Source organism: Psammomys obesus, unplaced genomic scaffold (assembly GCF_907164565.1).
Source record: "Psammomys obesus unplaced genomic scaffold, mPsaObe1.curated_primary_1811, whole genome shotgun sequence".
Lineage (NCBI taxonomy): Eukaryota > Metazoa > Chordata > Mammalia > Rodentia > Muridae > Psammomys > Psammomys obesus.
Genome location: NW_026585689.1, coordinates 4,151,643 through 4,168,491, shown reverse-complemented (window position 1 = coordinate 4,168,491; position 16,849 = coordinate 4,151,643). Strand labels below are relative to the sequence as shown.

At 44.4% G+C, this 16,849-nt stretch overlaps 1 long non-coding RNA gene across 1 annotated transcript; it reads right to left on the bottom strand.

Annotated features, from left to right (window-relative positions):
* Window positions 1-2,224: 2,224 nt before the first annotated feature.
* Window positions 2,225-15,853, bottom strand: LOC129667436 (uncharacterized). The gene is made up of 3 exons (XR_008718736.1): window positions 15,628-15,853; window positions 14,397-14,741; window positions 2,225-2,588 (listed from the first exon to the last, which is right to left on the bottom strand). It is a non-coding gene; the product is annotated as an uncharacterized LOC129667436 (long non-coding RNA).
* Between the last annotated feature and the right edge of the window lie 996 nt (window positions 15,854-16,849).

Below are 16,849 nucleotides of genomic sequence, written 5' to 3'. Positions count from 1 at the left end.
ACCAACCCCTGAGAAAACAACTTAAAGGGAGAAATTGTTTATTTTGGGTCAACTTTTTTGAGGTGTCAGTCCGTTATGGCAGAGTGGAAGCAAGGTAGAGCAGAGCAGTTTACGTCATGGAGGCCCAAAAGCAGAGCTAGAGAAAGCTAAACCCCCAGACACACTGCCAGTGACCTTCCAAGAGAAGGTCTAGACTCATCAACGGGGTCTTGAATAAGACTAAGTACATCTTCCAAATCCAAATGACCTGGGAAGTGAGGGCCAATATACCAAGGCAACAGGAGATGGGCTTAGACACCATTTGAGCTCCAGTCATAGACAGCAGCAAGGTGCACTTGGAAATTCACTCTCTTGGAACCAGAAGATAAAGGAATGTGGAGTCAGTCTTGTCTTTGCCACTCATTAGCTAAACGACATTGAGCAAATCACTTAACATCTCCGAAATCTCAGTTTTCTCAACTGGAATAAGGCTATCAGATGATGGGATTATGCAATATGTATTTTACAGGTGGTTACAACCAGCAGAGAGGCAATGTTTATGAACTATAAATACCATCGTAGTGTTGGTTAAAAGGAGAATTCCTTTAAGGATTTAAGAATCCCTTTAATGGCATTGAATTGATTTTTATCTTAAAAGCTCATTAGCTTTAAGTCCCTAATAGGCAAATATTTCTGAATTATACTTACTATTACAATGGGTTTCTCCTTTTTTTTAGGATGGTAACTGTAAACAAAAAAGAAAACACACCCAGTGTGCCTCACTGAAAGCATGGAATGTTTGATTTGGAAACCGTCCCTTGTGGTAGAGAAAGGAGTTATTTCAAATAAATCATTTAGCAGTAGAAGATACCCAGCCATTTTCACAATAGAAACCAGAAGCAAAAGCACAAGGAGACCTCACTGAGTCTCCTGGGACAACAACCCTTTGAAAGAGGAACAGTGGCAACAGGAACAGAGGAGAGGTGGACCGGTGGACCGGGAGGGAGAGGGAGACGGAGTGCACGGCAGAAAGGCAGCATGTTTATACAGATGCCTTCCTGCATTGATTGCCAGGCACTGACAAACTTTAATTGGCTAATCTTCACATATCCCTTTGAGGTTAAGTGGGCAGCAAGCATTATCCCAGATTTTCAAAAGTACAAAGAGCTTAAGTGTCTTGCCTGAGGTCACAGGAATTGGCTGGTGACAAAGCTAAGAAGTAACCTCCTGCAGGACCCCTGCTTTCCAACCCCTTCCCAGACTTGGTGACCTCACTCAGCAGAGTCACGCAGGGTCTTTTGTTATCTTTCTGAAGCAGAGTCCTTGGTAATTCATTTCACCAATGACAGACAATGTGACATCTTTATTCCTATACAGCATTCGCTTTAGATCAAAAGACATATTTCCAGGTGTGATGAGCTTTTCCACAGTTAAGCAGTGCTGAAAGGTAGGCAGAAAAGAACATTTGTGTGTGTGTGTGTGTGTGTGTGTGTATGTGTGTGTGTGTATGTGTTTGTGCATGTGCGTGCAAGGGCTTGTGTGTTTAATTTTCAAAAAAGACATTGATGTTCTTTTCTGGGGCTGAACACTCTTTGAATCCAACAGCAAGGCAGAGCCTGTGAACAAAACCGTTCCTATTCACTTCAAACTGTAGTCTCTTTGCTAAACACTCTTCAGAGAATTCCCAGCTTTGTTTAACCGATTTCCAAGGCTTCTCTTCAAACTACCCGGCTGACCCCTGTTCATCTTGATGCCTCTGTGTTGCCACGAGAAACAGACCATCCTCACTGGATTAAAGCATTAAAGCTTGATATAGAACATAAGAATTTTGCATCTAAAAAAATTTAAAAAAAGTATCCCAGTGAGCATTACAAAAAAAAAAAAAGTCTTTAGGTATCTGCGCAGGCAGAAGATCTTTGGTCAACAAGAATGGAATTACTTCACAGTGCCACAGAACACTGAGCTTTTCAAACTGTCATCATTATGCCTAGAAAATGAAATCTCCATCCACATTCTCTTAGGTGTTGGGTTGTATTAGGGTACCTCAACCACAGCCAATGGCTTTAGAACCTTAAGCTAAAGCCCACAGCCAGCTTGATGCAAGTTTGATCCCTCTAATGGAACAAAATCCTGATTCTTTGCATTAAACATGTGAAGGAAGAAAAAGAAAAACAAAAGGAGTTATTTATTTATTTATTTATTTATTTATTTATTTATTTAGAGAACAGAGAGAGATAAAGGCAAATTGGAAAAGGACAGGTTACGCCATAACAATTCCCAAGCCATGCATTTGAGCCTACCCGTAGTCAAGTGAGAACTGGTGTGCAACTTATCTGTATTCCACCTGACTTGGCCCCGGAGGTCCTATGTTAAAGGAGAGCTCTGACACTCAGCAAGGGTTTGGGCATTTATGTACTTCGTATTCCCAATAAATCAGAGATGGGAACAATGTGGGATTAAAATTCCTTTCTCACAATCTCAGGCTAATGACTAATGGGCACTCTTTCCACAATGAAACTTCCCTTATGATCCACCCATGTCATGTCCTGCTCAGCCAGGTCACTTGGCTTTTGATTTCCTTTCCTCTGGTGGCTTTCCGGAAGTCATTTCTAAAAGAGAAAGAGCACTGGAAGGTGGTGGGATCAGGAATGGAAGGAAGATGTCTTTGTAAAGCCAGCTCCTAACGCATGAATGTCATTTGCTCTCCAACTCTGAAAGGAAAATATTACTAAATTTATTTTACACATGAAAAGAGTGAATATCAAAAGAGATAGAAGAATGCAATTTGAAGAATAAAATTTGGAATGGTACATAAATTGTGGGGCCTAGTAAAACAGAAGAGCCTGGAACCTTTCTCCAAATGTTATTTAAGAATCTGGTCCTCGGGGCTCAGAGGTCAGGGCACTTGTTCTTGCTCACGACCTTGGTTTGCTTCTCAGCATCGACAAAGCAACTCACAGCCACCTCTAACTTCCGTCCCAAGTGATCTGGCACACTTTTCTAACCTCTGGACAGCAGGCATGCACACAGTACACAGACGTACATGTAGGTGAAACACCCATACAGGCACAATAACAAAATAAATAGATCTAAAATAAATAAATAAATAAATAAATAAATAAATAAATAAATAAATAGATAGATAGATAAATAAATAAATAAATAAAAGAATATAAAGGCAGCACAGAGGACATAACTTAAAGATAGAACATTTTCATGATAGAGTATAAGTGAACCCTTGAGTTCAATCCCTGACACCTTTCCCTACACACACACACACACACACACACACACACACACACACACACACACACCTCAAGATGCTGACGACAGAGCATTAAACCATATACGCTCCTGTGCGGATGAAACTAGCCTGAACGGAGTTAGCCTTGCTTCCTGTCCGTTCTTTTTCTGTATTGTCAGCGTTTACTGTTTCTGATCCACTGTCAACACTTCTCTGTCAAATTCCGTGCCCTAGAGTGACCAGCTGAACTCTCCCTCTGGTTCCTGGTTTAGTTAAGAGGGAGCTGTGCAGCAGGTTAAAGGGAGGTAGGGGGGCAGTGAGCGTCCTTCCTACATTCTGTGGTTTGATAGCATCTGTGTTCTTCCCTCTTTTTCTGCACACAAGGACGTTGATGGGCAGGGCTCCTGTAGACTTAGTTCTGGATTTCTCCCGATCTGCCTCTTGCCAGTTTCTCGGTCTGTTTTTCTATTGCCTACACCTCTTTAAGATGACCCGTATGGATTTTTAAAATTTTATAATTGCTTTCTATTTCTATTTTGTGTGTATGGAGGTGGGTATGATTGTGTATGGACGTGTGTACAGGCACGCTTGTATATGCACGAATGTGGGGGGGGGCAGAGGTCTGCGTTGGTTATCTTCACCACTCTCCATATTATGTTCTGAGACAGGATCTTACACTGAGCCTGGAGCCTGCAGTGAGCCCACGGGATCCACCTTATCTATACATTCCCAGGGCCTGCTTGGGGCATTTAATTGCCTTAAGGATATTCCATCTTTCTGCTGGGAGATGTGAGGGAGTCCCATCTTTTGGGAGTCAGCCAGCAGTTTCCATAAAGGGCCAGGAAATAAAAATTTCAGGCATTTAGGGCCACAAACAACCCACCCCTTAGCTTTCTTAGCACTGAGACCCCCGTGAAAGTCCCCAAAGCTCCAATTCTGCAACTTTTTCTCCTCCTTGATAGATACCCAGCATGTTTCTCAGTTACTCAACCTGAGCTGTCTGAACGCTTTGACTGGCATTCCTAAATGACCAAAACTCACACAGGACCTCCAAAACCCACAGTGAGAATTTCCATAGACTCCACGTCAGTGTAATTCCCATGGAGTCCATGAGGTAGGCAGCTCTCTGTCGAGGGCACTTGATGGTGGTCTCCCTTGCCGAGAGATTCACACAGGAGTCACCTACGAATTCTAGAAGAGAACAGTGGAAGGATAGAAAGTCCTCACAAACAAATGTGACCTGGAGCATTCTCTGCACAAATGTCCAGAGGTCAGAGGTCACAGTTCAGGAGACATTGATACTTCCAAACAGGGTCTCCATGAAATGACATGCGGTAAACAGAGGCCAGGAACCAGGAAGCTGTCTTTAGCAGCAGCCGCTGTCTCCGCATCTAATCAAATCTGTGCTGAAGAATGGTACTTTCTAACAGGTATTTAGTCAAGGCATGCTCAGAAATGGTTGTTACAGATGGCCTAGACTCCAGGATGTGTGGCTGAAAGAGGTGGGTACTGGAAAGGCAGGGACAGCAACATCCCCCAGGGGCTAAGGCTGGGTCGTTGCATGGCCTGGCTCCATCAGTGTCGTGATTAATCTACAAAAGCAGAGAGGGAAGAGGGAAGGTTGCCAAAGACTACCTGTGATGGAATCTTTTGCCCTGAAAAAGCGATGTTTGGGAAGCTGGAAGGATAGCTTAGTGGTCAAAAGCACCAGTTCCCAGCACTTCTGTGGTGACTCACAACTATCTGTAATTCCAGTTCCAGGGGATAATGAAGCTCTTCTGGCCTCTACAGGCTCTTGTATTCATGTGGTACACATATGGACATGCAGACAAAACAGTCATGCATAAAATGAAAGAAGTAAACAAATCTCTTTTCAAAAAGGAAAAGAAAAGTTTAGCAGAAAGACTTATGTTTTAGAAATGGCAACTACATAGCCCCCGTGACTAAGATATAATTGGATGGAGCTGTGGACCGTTTTAAAATAATTCTCCATCCTTCTCAGAGAAAGCAAAGTGATTATGAAATAGGAGTTAAATATAGCAACAGCAAAACTCAATGTCCAATATTCTGTCCCATGATTCCCACTAAGTGAACTCACATTTGATTTGGCCACATGCCTAGATTTGAGTTGTAGAAAAATGTTCACCACATGGAAAACACTAGGAGACACGGTCCTTTGAAACAGAGCATAGATGATGGAAGTAGTCAGGGATTGTGCTGGACTAGATGACAGTGTCTCAAGACAGACATATGTAGGAGCTTTCTGGGCTTTCTTGCTAACAGTCACATTCTGATCCAGTGGGTCTTGGCTCTGGCCTGAACACTACACTTCTAACAAGCTCCTGAATGATGCAGCAGCTGCTGATCTGTGGCTCACCACGAGCCACAGGGGACCAGGGCAATAATAGTTTCTCGGAGTTGGTGGCCTTTGGTCAGTAATAAATGTTAATGATAATAGCTTACATGCAAAATACAAAGGACAAGAAATGAAGTCACAGGGCTATAGGGAAGATTGCTAGAGACTGTCTGTAAATGCTGCTCTGTTGACCATTCCAGAAGGGCTTGGACTGGGCAGAGAGATAAGTGGGAGAGTGTCTGCCTTCAAGGTCCAGTGAAAGGCACAGACCACTCCCAGCTTGAGGGGACGGTGGGGTACCTGACCCACATCACAGGCAAAATTGTCTAGGATGGAGGCCCAGCCAGACTCGGTAAGATGTCTTCTAGGCTTTAAAATGCATGTGGTGTTTATCAACAGAGGTGAGCAGGTGGTTCTTCTGACGCTGACAGAAGGGATGCTCATGATGAATGGAGGTGGAAAATCTGAAAAGTGGTGGGTTATACACAAGATACAGTGGAACCATGAGGCAGTCTTAAGGCAAATGGAAGACGCCTGTTTCGTTTCCCTACAGGTAAGAACTGAAGAATTCAGTGCAGGTGCCTGCCTGCCTTTGTTTCTTCAGTTGACAGTACAACATAGGGCTGCAGTGAACAAATTATCCAGAAGAGAATTTTATGATTTCAAGCAGTTTTATCACCTAAAAGAAACAAGTATCCCCAAACCTTTGGTCATGTGGGGCCACTACCCCAGCTTCTGTGCTGATCAGCCCGTGGGCTGCACAGTTGAGAAGAACCGCAATCCATTTTCAGCACCATCTACTGCTTGAAAGGCTTACAAATAGATTTTTTTTTTTTTTTTTTACTCTGGCCTCTTCTCTAGAAGATTCTCTTGTCTCACTCCAAGCAGAAGCAGCTTCAAGCAATCTAGGACACAAGGGAAATTTCTCTTTGATGTTTCCCTGCTGCTTTCCTCTGGACCTTTCATTCCTACCCTCTCCCCTGCCTCCTCTGCCTCCAGTTCTGCACCCATCCATAAGAACGTGGAACGCATGATGCTTTCAGTGAGGGAGTGCAAACAGCCACTTGAATATTGTAGCCATTTGTATTTAGTTTATATCTTCATGAAAAATTACCCAGTTTTCCTTGTCACAAAGCAAATAGAATCATGACTTATGTTTTATAATTTATATAACCAATTTCATATACTTGTCAACTTCTTATCAGATTTCTGACAGTTATAAATCATTCCCCCTTCTGGAAAGATGAAAATATGCCCCCTGCCCACTTGTAGCCATCTCCAAGAACGTATTTTCACATTGTTGCTCACTGCGGAGTAATCAGGCACATGAAATATTTACTGATGAGAACTCAGGCCGTACAAGCAAATGCCTATAGTGCCTGCACACCAGAGTGTGTTCCTAAGGAAGAGGTTTAGAGAGAGAATCGGGTAGCAACAAAATGCCTCCATGTCACTGTCATCTCCATTCCGTGAGTAGGAAATGTAGGAATGCCAAAAGAAGTCTAAGGACTCAAAGCTGTAGGGGTTGGAGGGTAGGCAGGGGAATCCTGCTCATGGCAAGAGAAGATTATGTGATAAATTCAGCAAAAATTCTGATTGCAATGGCGAGCAGCTGTGATTGTCCATGATGAGGTAAAGGCTGGATCCAAATTGTACAGCTATTAAATAAAATCATGCATCCACTGTATATTGAAGCCATAGTAGGAGGAGTTAGAGCTCCATATGCTAACACACAGCTTCTCTAAGCTAACATTGTTAGCTAAAATGCAAGATACTTACACTTTCCTTTCAAAACCTATGAATCAATTATTGAATATGTATATACTGTTTCCCGGGTAATACCACAGCAAGAAATACTAATAACGGTTATAGCAGGTAGGAGGAACTAATGACTTTAATATATACCCCTTTGCAACACTCTCTCCATTAATAATAATGTTATCAATTTATGTGGGGCAGGGTGGCGCACACACTCAGGAAGAAAAAGCAGGCAGACTTCTGTGAGTCCAAGGTCAGCCTAATCTACAAAGAGAGTTCTAGGCCAGCCAGGCAGTTATACAGAGAAACCCTCTCTGAGAAAAAAAAGAAAAAAAGAAAAAGAAAAAAAAAGTCCTCCCAGGAACCACAGCGTGTGAGATGGATCCAACACGAGGTGACATGGTTTCAACATTAGAAATTAGTTTGAAACAGTGGTGAGGGAAGAGCTAATGTTTTTATAATTCCATATCTGTTGGTTTTCTCAACAGCCTGACTCCTGCTGGACATAACTTCATGTCCCAGTTCAGAATTTTCAGCATCTCTTGCTCACATACTTGGAGGTGAGCAACTTCCCAGACACTTGAATGCTCGACAGTAAAGGTGCACTACAGCTAAATCCCACCTGCCTGAGAACTGTGAAGCGAGTTTTGTGGGTCATCAGAGTGAGAGATTTATTCTAAAGACGGCAGAAGTCATGGGAGGACAGTTTAATCATGTTTGTGTTTCAGTAATGATTGCCAAGTTGATAGATTGTAAGTTTTGGAAAGGTGAGACAATTAGAGTGAGGGAAATTGTGTGGAAATCACAGCTTAAGAGCAAGGAAGAAATTATGAGAGATTAGAAGGGCCAAGAGGAGGGCAGGAAACAGATCAGGCACAGTGACAGAAATTCTAAATAATGTGTATTCTTCCTGGAAGTCAGATATTGAGAAGAAAGCAGCCAAGAATGGTCTCTGGGTCTCTTGGAGATTTGAGAAGAAGTGGAAATTTACCCTAACGTTTAAGGGGAATGTCCATGAAATAAAGGGTAAATTTGTTGAAGGCACACCGGATTGTGACATTTGTTACATCTAAATATGGATGTCCAGCCGGTCAGGCCTAGAGGGAGGCTGGGGTTGAGATCCATGCTTGAGAACCATCTGCATGTGCAATAGACGTCATGAGCTAGGTGGAAGCAAGTCAACTCCAACAACGGGCTTGAGTCCCACGTTACTCCTCTGTGGGAAGAACAATCGGGGGACCGTGAAATGGCCATTTGCCTACTCTTTGGCCTACACTAAACGTCCATCTAAGAGAAGCCTCCTCTATGCACAGTATTGCTTGTCTCTCATCTCCTGAAGGAGAGACTGAGGCCTAGATGAAGTAAGGAGACTGGGGCAGAAGCTGAAAACAGGAGGGTCTTGACAGGATCAGCTGAGAGAGGCAGGCTCTGAAGAACTACTCTGCCACAGGATGACTGAGGGCTTCACTGCTGGGGTGAAGCCTCATACATTAAAGAGAAGCAGGCCCTTCTGCTCCCCTTCTTGGAGCATCTAGGGAGATAGCTGTAGCAAAGGGTCACTGTGCAAATAAGTCAAAGAAATTTGGTTCCAAAGAAGGCGGAAGAAAGTAAAAATCTTCAGGACGTAGCTTCACTCTGTTACGTTCGTTTGAAACAGGCTCTTGCCTTATAACCCCAGTCTGGCTTGGAATCTAGGTGGCCCTGAAACTCAGGGCAATTGTCTTGTCTCAGCTTCCTGAATGCTAGGTTTACAACTGTGAGTTGCTTTCCCAAATGTGGTGGTCTGCATGAAAATGGCCCCCGCAGACTCATAGGGAATGGCATTACTGTAGTTGTGGCTTTGTTGGGGGACGTGTGTCACAGCAGGTGGGCTTTGAAGGTTCAGATGCTCAAGCCAGGCTTTACTCTCTTTTCCCTCTTCCCGCTGCCTGCTGATCCAGATGTAGAACTCTCAGCTGCCTCTCCAGCAACCGTGTCTGTCTCTGTCACCGTACTTCCCACCATGATGACAATGGACTAAACATCCGAACCGTAAGAAAGTCCCGATTAAATGCTTTCATTTGTAAGAGTTGCTATGGTCATGGTGTCTCTTCACAGCAATAGAAACCCTAAGCAGGACACCTGGCTTCTGAGCTTACTCTTTTTGGAATGATCCTGCCCCCCTCTCTAGGTCAAGAAGAACTCAACCAGCCAATTGTACTTTAGAGCACACAAGCACATCCTCGTGCTGCAAGTATAAGACTCCTCCGAGTCAAGGGCCCTATTCTTGTGGACGAGTTTGAGAGTTTCCTCATACCTTTGAGAAATCCACTGGGCAGATGTTTTTCCTTGATGTTTTCCTTATTAGAACACTCATGTTACTGGTCACCATGTCCCTAAACACCTGATCCCCCATTGTCCCTTAAAAGAACACCGCTTCCCATATGCCATCAACAGTAGAGGGATAAATATGAGAGATGGCCACATACCCCTCTTCTGCTCTTCTTATCTCCAAAATGCTAAAATATGGAGCGTTATAATCGTATAAAATATTGCTGAGGTTTTGTGCATATCTAAAGGCATCTAGGTTAGGAAATAGATATTTGTGTTTTATGTGCAGGTATTTTGAGGGAGTCCATTCTCCATGAACAGCTTACATTGCTCCACAGTCAAGATCTAAGCAAAAACATTTACAGCTGAATTTAAACTGTTTGCATAAGGAGATGTTCAGGATAGTAAAGCTTAGAGACATCTCTCTCCCTGGAGATGCTTCAAAGTATTAAAGATAAAAACCTCCTTTTCCTCTACCCAAAGATTAGATGCAATTTCAGAGTAGAGATAATGTTTTACTCTGTGGGGAGGATGTGCAGGTCTCTCGTGGATCTGTATGAGATCAGAGTTTCCTAATTAACTGGGTCCTCCAATAACGCTCTCAACTGCATGCCTGGTGCCCTCGCCCTCACTACAGAGCCTTGGGGTGGGGGGGTCTGTGTCTTGAGTTCCTGCTGAAAAGTCATAAATGGACTTTGCCTCTGACCCAAAGATCTCATATGCTCTGTGGTCAGGTATATGCATATACACATAAAACTGTCAGCTATATACATATATCTCCATACATATGAAGCTGTATTCATATATGACTAAAACATGCATTGTGCATATACACACATACATAAAAGTGAGACTAACTAACTTACTTCCAAGTAAGTGAAGAAAGCTTAGATTATTACAAATTCTAACTTAGCCTTTTTATATGTAGATCCCTCCTAAGTAAAACCGCCCCCTTCTAGAAGAATTATCCTGGCCCACCACCCACAACCTGTTTCTCAGAAAACAGGGTGCAGATTTCTAGGGTAACTGAGGATGGATCACAGCATTCTAAGGCCAGGACTATTTGTACTGTGGCGTCTGAGGAGAGTTATAGACAGCCTCTTCATATTCAAGGTCACCAGACAGATAATCATTGACTCCAACGTATGCTCTCACACCTGCATAGGGCCCAAGGCCATCATTAAGTTTCAGAGTTTGCAAGTCCTGAACTTTAAAACAAGACACCTCTCCCATGGCCACACTGACCACGACTGGCCACTGCTGTCTCTGGGAACCTGTGCACACGGCCCGGCCCTGCAGGAACAGCCTTCAGAGTGCTTTGTTCCTCGTCCGGGCTCAGGCTGTGCTTCAGGGTCTGGAGATGCGGAGGCATGGCCTCACTGTCCCTTCATGGCCACTTCTTAGCTGGATGAAGACCTGACAGATGTATGTTTCTTCTTACCCAGAAAAGCTACAGCAGCTTCGGTGGTAGCAGGTGCCTGTGTACAAATATTTTCTCCCTGCAGCCCGTTTCTTCTTCTCCTAGAGCATTCCCTAAGTTCCAGCAAGTCCTAGTGCTCACAGAGATCCAGTCTGATCTAGGAATTTAAGCCCCCACTGACCACTAACAAATCTATACCATTTCATCTGTATGCCCTTTCCTGAGTTCTAATTCAATGGAGCCCCTCTTGGTTTTCAGCATTTCAAGTAAAAGCGAAAACTGAGTATTGCCTTGCAGGACTGTGGTCGGTGACTGTTTTCTACACGCCTTCATTATTGCCCTCTGATCCTAAAGCCTCATCTCCCACTTTCTCCCACCTCTCCGTGTAAATTTATAGTTGCTCACCTCCTTGTATCAGCCTGGACATGCCTGAGATAGTGGTCAGTATGAAATATCTAACCTTGCCAGACGGGAGATATCCAATCAGTTCTAGCAAGCACGTTCATAGCTTCCTCAGGTGTGAAACTCCCAGCGAACTCCTAGCTATTTGTGTTGCCATTTGCTAATAGAAAACATTTTCAGTTAGTCCTTCTCCTTATGTCCAGGTGGGAGGGAAGATCACACCCAGGCCCCATGGTGGGCACCACCTGACCACCTGTCCGGAGCCATGCCACCGCTTAGGTCTTGGGGGATGAGTGGGAACTGGGCTGATTTTATGAGTTATGGAAAGTTGGCTGGGGACCACAGCAAGAAGTTTAGTTGGAACAAAGGATTTCATCTTATTCCATCTACCAGGAAGACATTATCATCCTCCCTTGGGATTTGGGAGGGAGGGGCAGAGAATAAGGAAAAGCATTTTCTGGGCTGGTAAGATGGCTTTGTAGGTGAAGGCACTTGCAACCTACCAAGTAGTGACCAGAACCCAGCGGCAGGAGCGGAGAAGCAATTTTTGAAGATTGTCCTCTGACCTCCACACAGCGGCACGTGCACCTACATGCATTCATGCCCACGCGCTCACGCGCACTCACACATCCATATGGCAAAGAAGAAAGTAAGTTTGTTTTAAAGGAAAAAAACATTTTCTTCCAAACACTGGGTCGAGGGCCTACCTTCTGTTGGGGCTTTCTCTATTTTGTCTCTGATCTCCTGCAGCCAAGGGCTTTCTGCACTTTCTGAAAGATAGCAAGAAGATACAGCGAGATGTCTCCGGACCAGACAGAGGGTCTCTGGGCCAGTGCCAAGTTACCTATGAAGGCTCTCACACAGCCACTTATAGAGTGGAGGAAACAGCAGCTGTCTCTGAGACTTGAGGCCTTTTCTCCTGGTGATGCTCTAGGTTCTAGAAGTGACAGTACTGATCTTAGTAGCCTAACATGGAGTGTTGTCAGATGCCTTTCTAAAGCAGAAGCTGGGACTAGGGAGACGGCTTGGTTGGCAAATGTCTATGATACGAGCCATGAGGACCTGAGTTTGGAACCCCAAAACACACATGAAAGTCTGGGCATAGCTGTTCTTGCTTACCCCACCACAACTTGAAGGTTAAGACCCTGTTGAACACTCTTCACTTGTTGGTCACAAGATATGGAGAAATCACCATGGGGGGCTTTTGTAGTACCAGAAGGTTCTATATATAGGCTGCTAGGGGAAAAGTCGTCAACAGTCTTACCAAGCTGTGAACCCTGTGAACGATAGTAATGACTTGCATGGCAAGATTTGCCTGTGGGTGAAGTAGTGGCATGGATATTATGGAGCTAACCAACGAACTGCATTTTCTGATCGGTTTAAAGACCCACTCTACAGAAGGAATCACATGCCTGATACTATAAAGCTGGCCAAGAACCAATGTTTGGGGAGCTCAGGTCCCAGAAGTGAAACTATTACCACTCTTCTGCTAAATGAACTCTTCTTTCACTTTGTACCTCTATACCCACAAATAATGCAATGGCCAGGCCTCATCAGAGACCTTTCTTTGTGCAGTGAATGGCGGTTGGCACAGAAACTCAAACAGATCAAAGTATGCAGCCTGCCAGTGGAGTGCGCATTCTCAAGTGGGACAGCTATATCAGCTCCTCCTTCGAGTCTCAGGAACCATCTCTCAAAGAGGGGTTGGGGTGGGGGCTAAAAGATTGTAAGAGTCAAAGATGAGGGAGGGCCAGAGAGGAGGTATCTTTTGAACATGACAGGATTGCTGCACTCACCTGCTCACAGCGTCTGCGGATGCCTTCACAGATCTGCGCATGACCAGCCTAGCCATCACTTCAGCCTAGCCATCACTTCAGCCTGGCCATCATTTCAGCCTGGGATGCATCAGCCCACCCATAACTGGAGAGCTACACACAGATGAAGGATTGTGAGATGGAGAGTAAGTTTCCTTCAATGGTGTGACTCCTTAGCTCTACCATGCTTAGGAGGATGACCCCACAATCAGGTCTTTGTGAGCGGCACCAACTGGGTCATGAAAAAAAATGAGATTGTGGGGGTCTAGAAGGAACTGGGGGAGGAGTGAGGGGTGAATATGTTAGACTAAATTGCGTAAAATTCTCAAAGAACTAATATGCCACTTACTCTGATCTGTAACCTCAGCACTGGGAGCAAACAGACAGGGCTTTGGGAGGTCCGCTAATCTAAATCATCTGATGTGTTCAGGTTCAGTGAGAGACTGTCTGTCTCAAAGAATGGGATGGAGAGCAATGGAGGAAGAAATTTGATGTTGGTCTCTGACTTCCCTATAAATACACCACACACACACACCACACAAACACATCCACACACACGACATCCACACACACCACACACACTATATATACACATAACCACACGCATACTGCACACATACACACCACATACACACACATCACATGCACACACATACACACATACGCCACACACACACACACACACACACACACACACACTGAAAAGAAATAGCACTTATTAAAATCGAGAATCTTAATGAATGGGTGGTTGACTGTTGGTGAGAAGGCAGCAGCTGAGCAGGTATGTTAGTTTCATTTGTGCATGAGGAAGACCGAATTGAATTGTGAGAACATGGATGTGGTGTGGCCGTGTGAAGGAGCATTTCACCGCAGCTAACAGCTGAAAATCTGTTGAGGGGTGATGGTCAGAAAGGAGAGTGAGGGAATGTTGTCACTGATGAAAAGAAGCGGTACCAACAGAGTCAAGGACACAGGGGACTTGGTGCAGCTGTGAGCATTCCTCCTTCACGTTCACGCTGCACAGTTGCAGATGGGGGCATGGCTGTGTAGGGGAAGGTGAAGGAAGACCTCAGTAGCTTGGTAAGAAGACAGGAAGGCACAGGAAAGCCATACCTTTCAGTTGCTCTAGGAGCCCCGGCTCCCACATCAGTCTGACGATGAGGATGAGCTGAGAGTTGCTAACTCAGACAGTAGGCTTGTGAACATAGGAAGGGCTGAGTCTTAGACCCTCTGTGTGATCCCTTGTGTGGTGAACAACCAGCCGTGCTGGGGAGGAGAGAGGCCCGTGAATGTGGATGTCACCTTCCAGCTCGGTTTTTCCCAGAAGTGCCTGCTCTCCAGCCCGGTGCATGCAGCTCCAGGATTTCAGGACAACCCAATTACATGACGGCAAATGTCACAGCTTCAGGATGTCATCAGCAAGAAGTCCTTTCCTCTCAGAGGCCACTGTAATTAACCCTGGAGAGAATACATCACTCTTAGGGCCAGAGAAGAAGCTACCATCGTGTTCTGACTGAAAATCTGTTTCAGGGACTCAGCCCATCTGTGTGTCCTTCCACGTGAAACCTGTTAAAATCAATGCTCCTTTTCAAAACTTAATTTCTCTCATTTCTGAGATTATAGTGCAATTAGGTCATTTTGCCTTTCCTTTTCATCCTTCCAAACTCTCCCATATCTATCCCTCATTGTTCTCTTTTAAATTCATGGCCTCTTTTATTAATTGTTGTTACATGCATTTATGTATATACATATATTTATAAATACAACAATCTCAGTCCATATAACGTTGCTTCTATGTATGTTTATAAGTCTGACCTTGTACATTAATTGAAATTCCACCATCATGACGGCCAAAACATGAGCTGAACAAGGACATCCACAAGAGACAGGCCTCCAGTGAATAAGGAAAAGCCCACAAGGCCTCACCCTTCATAATGAACTACAGGAAACTAAGACAGACCGAGAGCGGGAAAAATAATGAATGATTTTTAAAAAGGAAAGAAAAGGCACAAAACAAATTCCTCCTCTGTCCTCTCTCTCCTCAGCATCCACACCAGGTCTAACTGCTCAACCATTCCTATGAAGGAGTTGCGCTGCTTGTTAAAGGGAATTAGACAGTGACAGTCACACAGTCTGTACCAAGGTGCAGGCGTGCACACATTCCTTTGTCTAAATGTCACAAATTGTTACAGTTTTGCTCTGCATTTCAGAGCCGGTATCATCACCTTTTAATTAGCCAGAAGACGCTGCTGTAACATTCAAAAGGAGCAGCAACATTCCAGTCCCTGTCCAGTTTTCAATATAATTATTTGTCAGAATCATATTAACCTGATGTATGACAAACCCGTAAAATGGATACATTTAGGTCTCCAGGAGTCCTCCCTCATTAACTCTGATATTTATAGCCACGGCTTCAGCGCTGCGATCCCTCCTCCTGAGAAACACAGAGCGGGGATGGCAGGTTTCTCTGATGCTTTTAGCAACGTCTCGTTTGTTTTGCAGCGTTGGGAGGCAAAGAGGGGCTGAAGAAACCTTGCTTTGGTTCCGGGCCCTCATGATCCCAGACTGGCTCCTCTGCTTATTCCCCTCTTTTTAGGGATGGGGAAGAAAACTCAGACAGATATGTGTGTACAAATCCCACATGGTTAATAATTCACCAGGGTAATGAGGCAGAACTAATTGGACAGAGCTATTTGAGGGGGTGGGGGAGGAATCTTTCTTTCTGGGATCAAAGTCTGGCTTTGCCCTTGACTCCCTTGGGCAGGGTGCTGGATTTCCTCTGGCCTTGGCTTCCTTGCAGGTAAAATGGGAACAATAACAGCTTCTAACTTCATAAGGTCAAAGCGGGAATTCAACGAATTGACATGTTCTGACTGAAAATCTGTTCTAGGGGACTCAGCCAGTTTATGTGTCCTTCCATGTGAAAACCCTTAAAGCCAATGCTACTTTTTAAAACTTTATTTCTTTCATTTTTGAGATTATAATGCAATTGTGTCATTTCTCCTTTCCTTTTCCTCCTTCCAAACAGTACAGGAGAAAGTGCTCAGATCTTGCCATGTGTCAAGTGTATGTTACATGAATGTCACTGTAACTCCTCTCCTGATGGTGGGGGACAGGGATGCAGCCAAGCATGAGGGAAGCCCTGGGTTAAATTCTAGCCACGACATGGCATCCTCTAGGCATGGTGGTGGTACCCACTTGTAATTCTAGCACCTGGGAAGCAGTGGTAATAGGACAAAAGACTCAAATCCCTGACTACATAGCAAGTCCAAGGACAGCCTGGGATACATGGAAAGGTGTCTCCCGTAATCACAATAGTAGCTATAATTCCTCGGGATCACAACTTTACAAAGTTTTCCTTCTGCAGACAGACTGTCTAGCCAATCTGTTTTTACAGTGTTCTGAAGAGACTGGGGCTTGAACCCGGTGGCAGGTTCCCGGAGATGGAGGTAAATTGGCTACAGAAAGTGGAGACAGAAGCCTGCCTGTCTGTGTGGATCTAAGAGCTAAAACAAAATACACCTTGACTTTTACTAGTGGCTTAGTCCAGAACTCACTAAAATGGA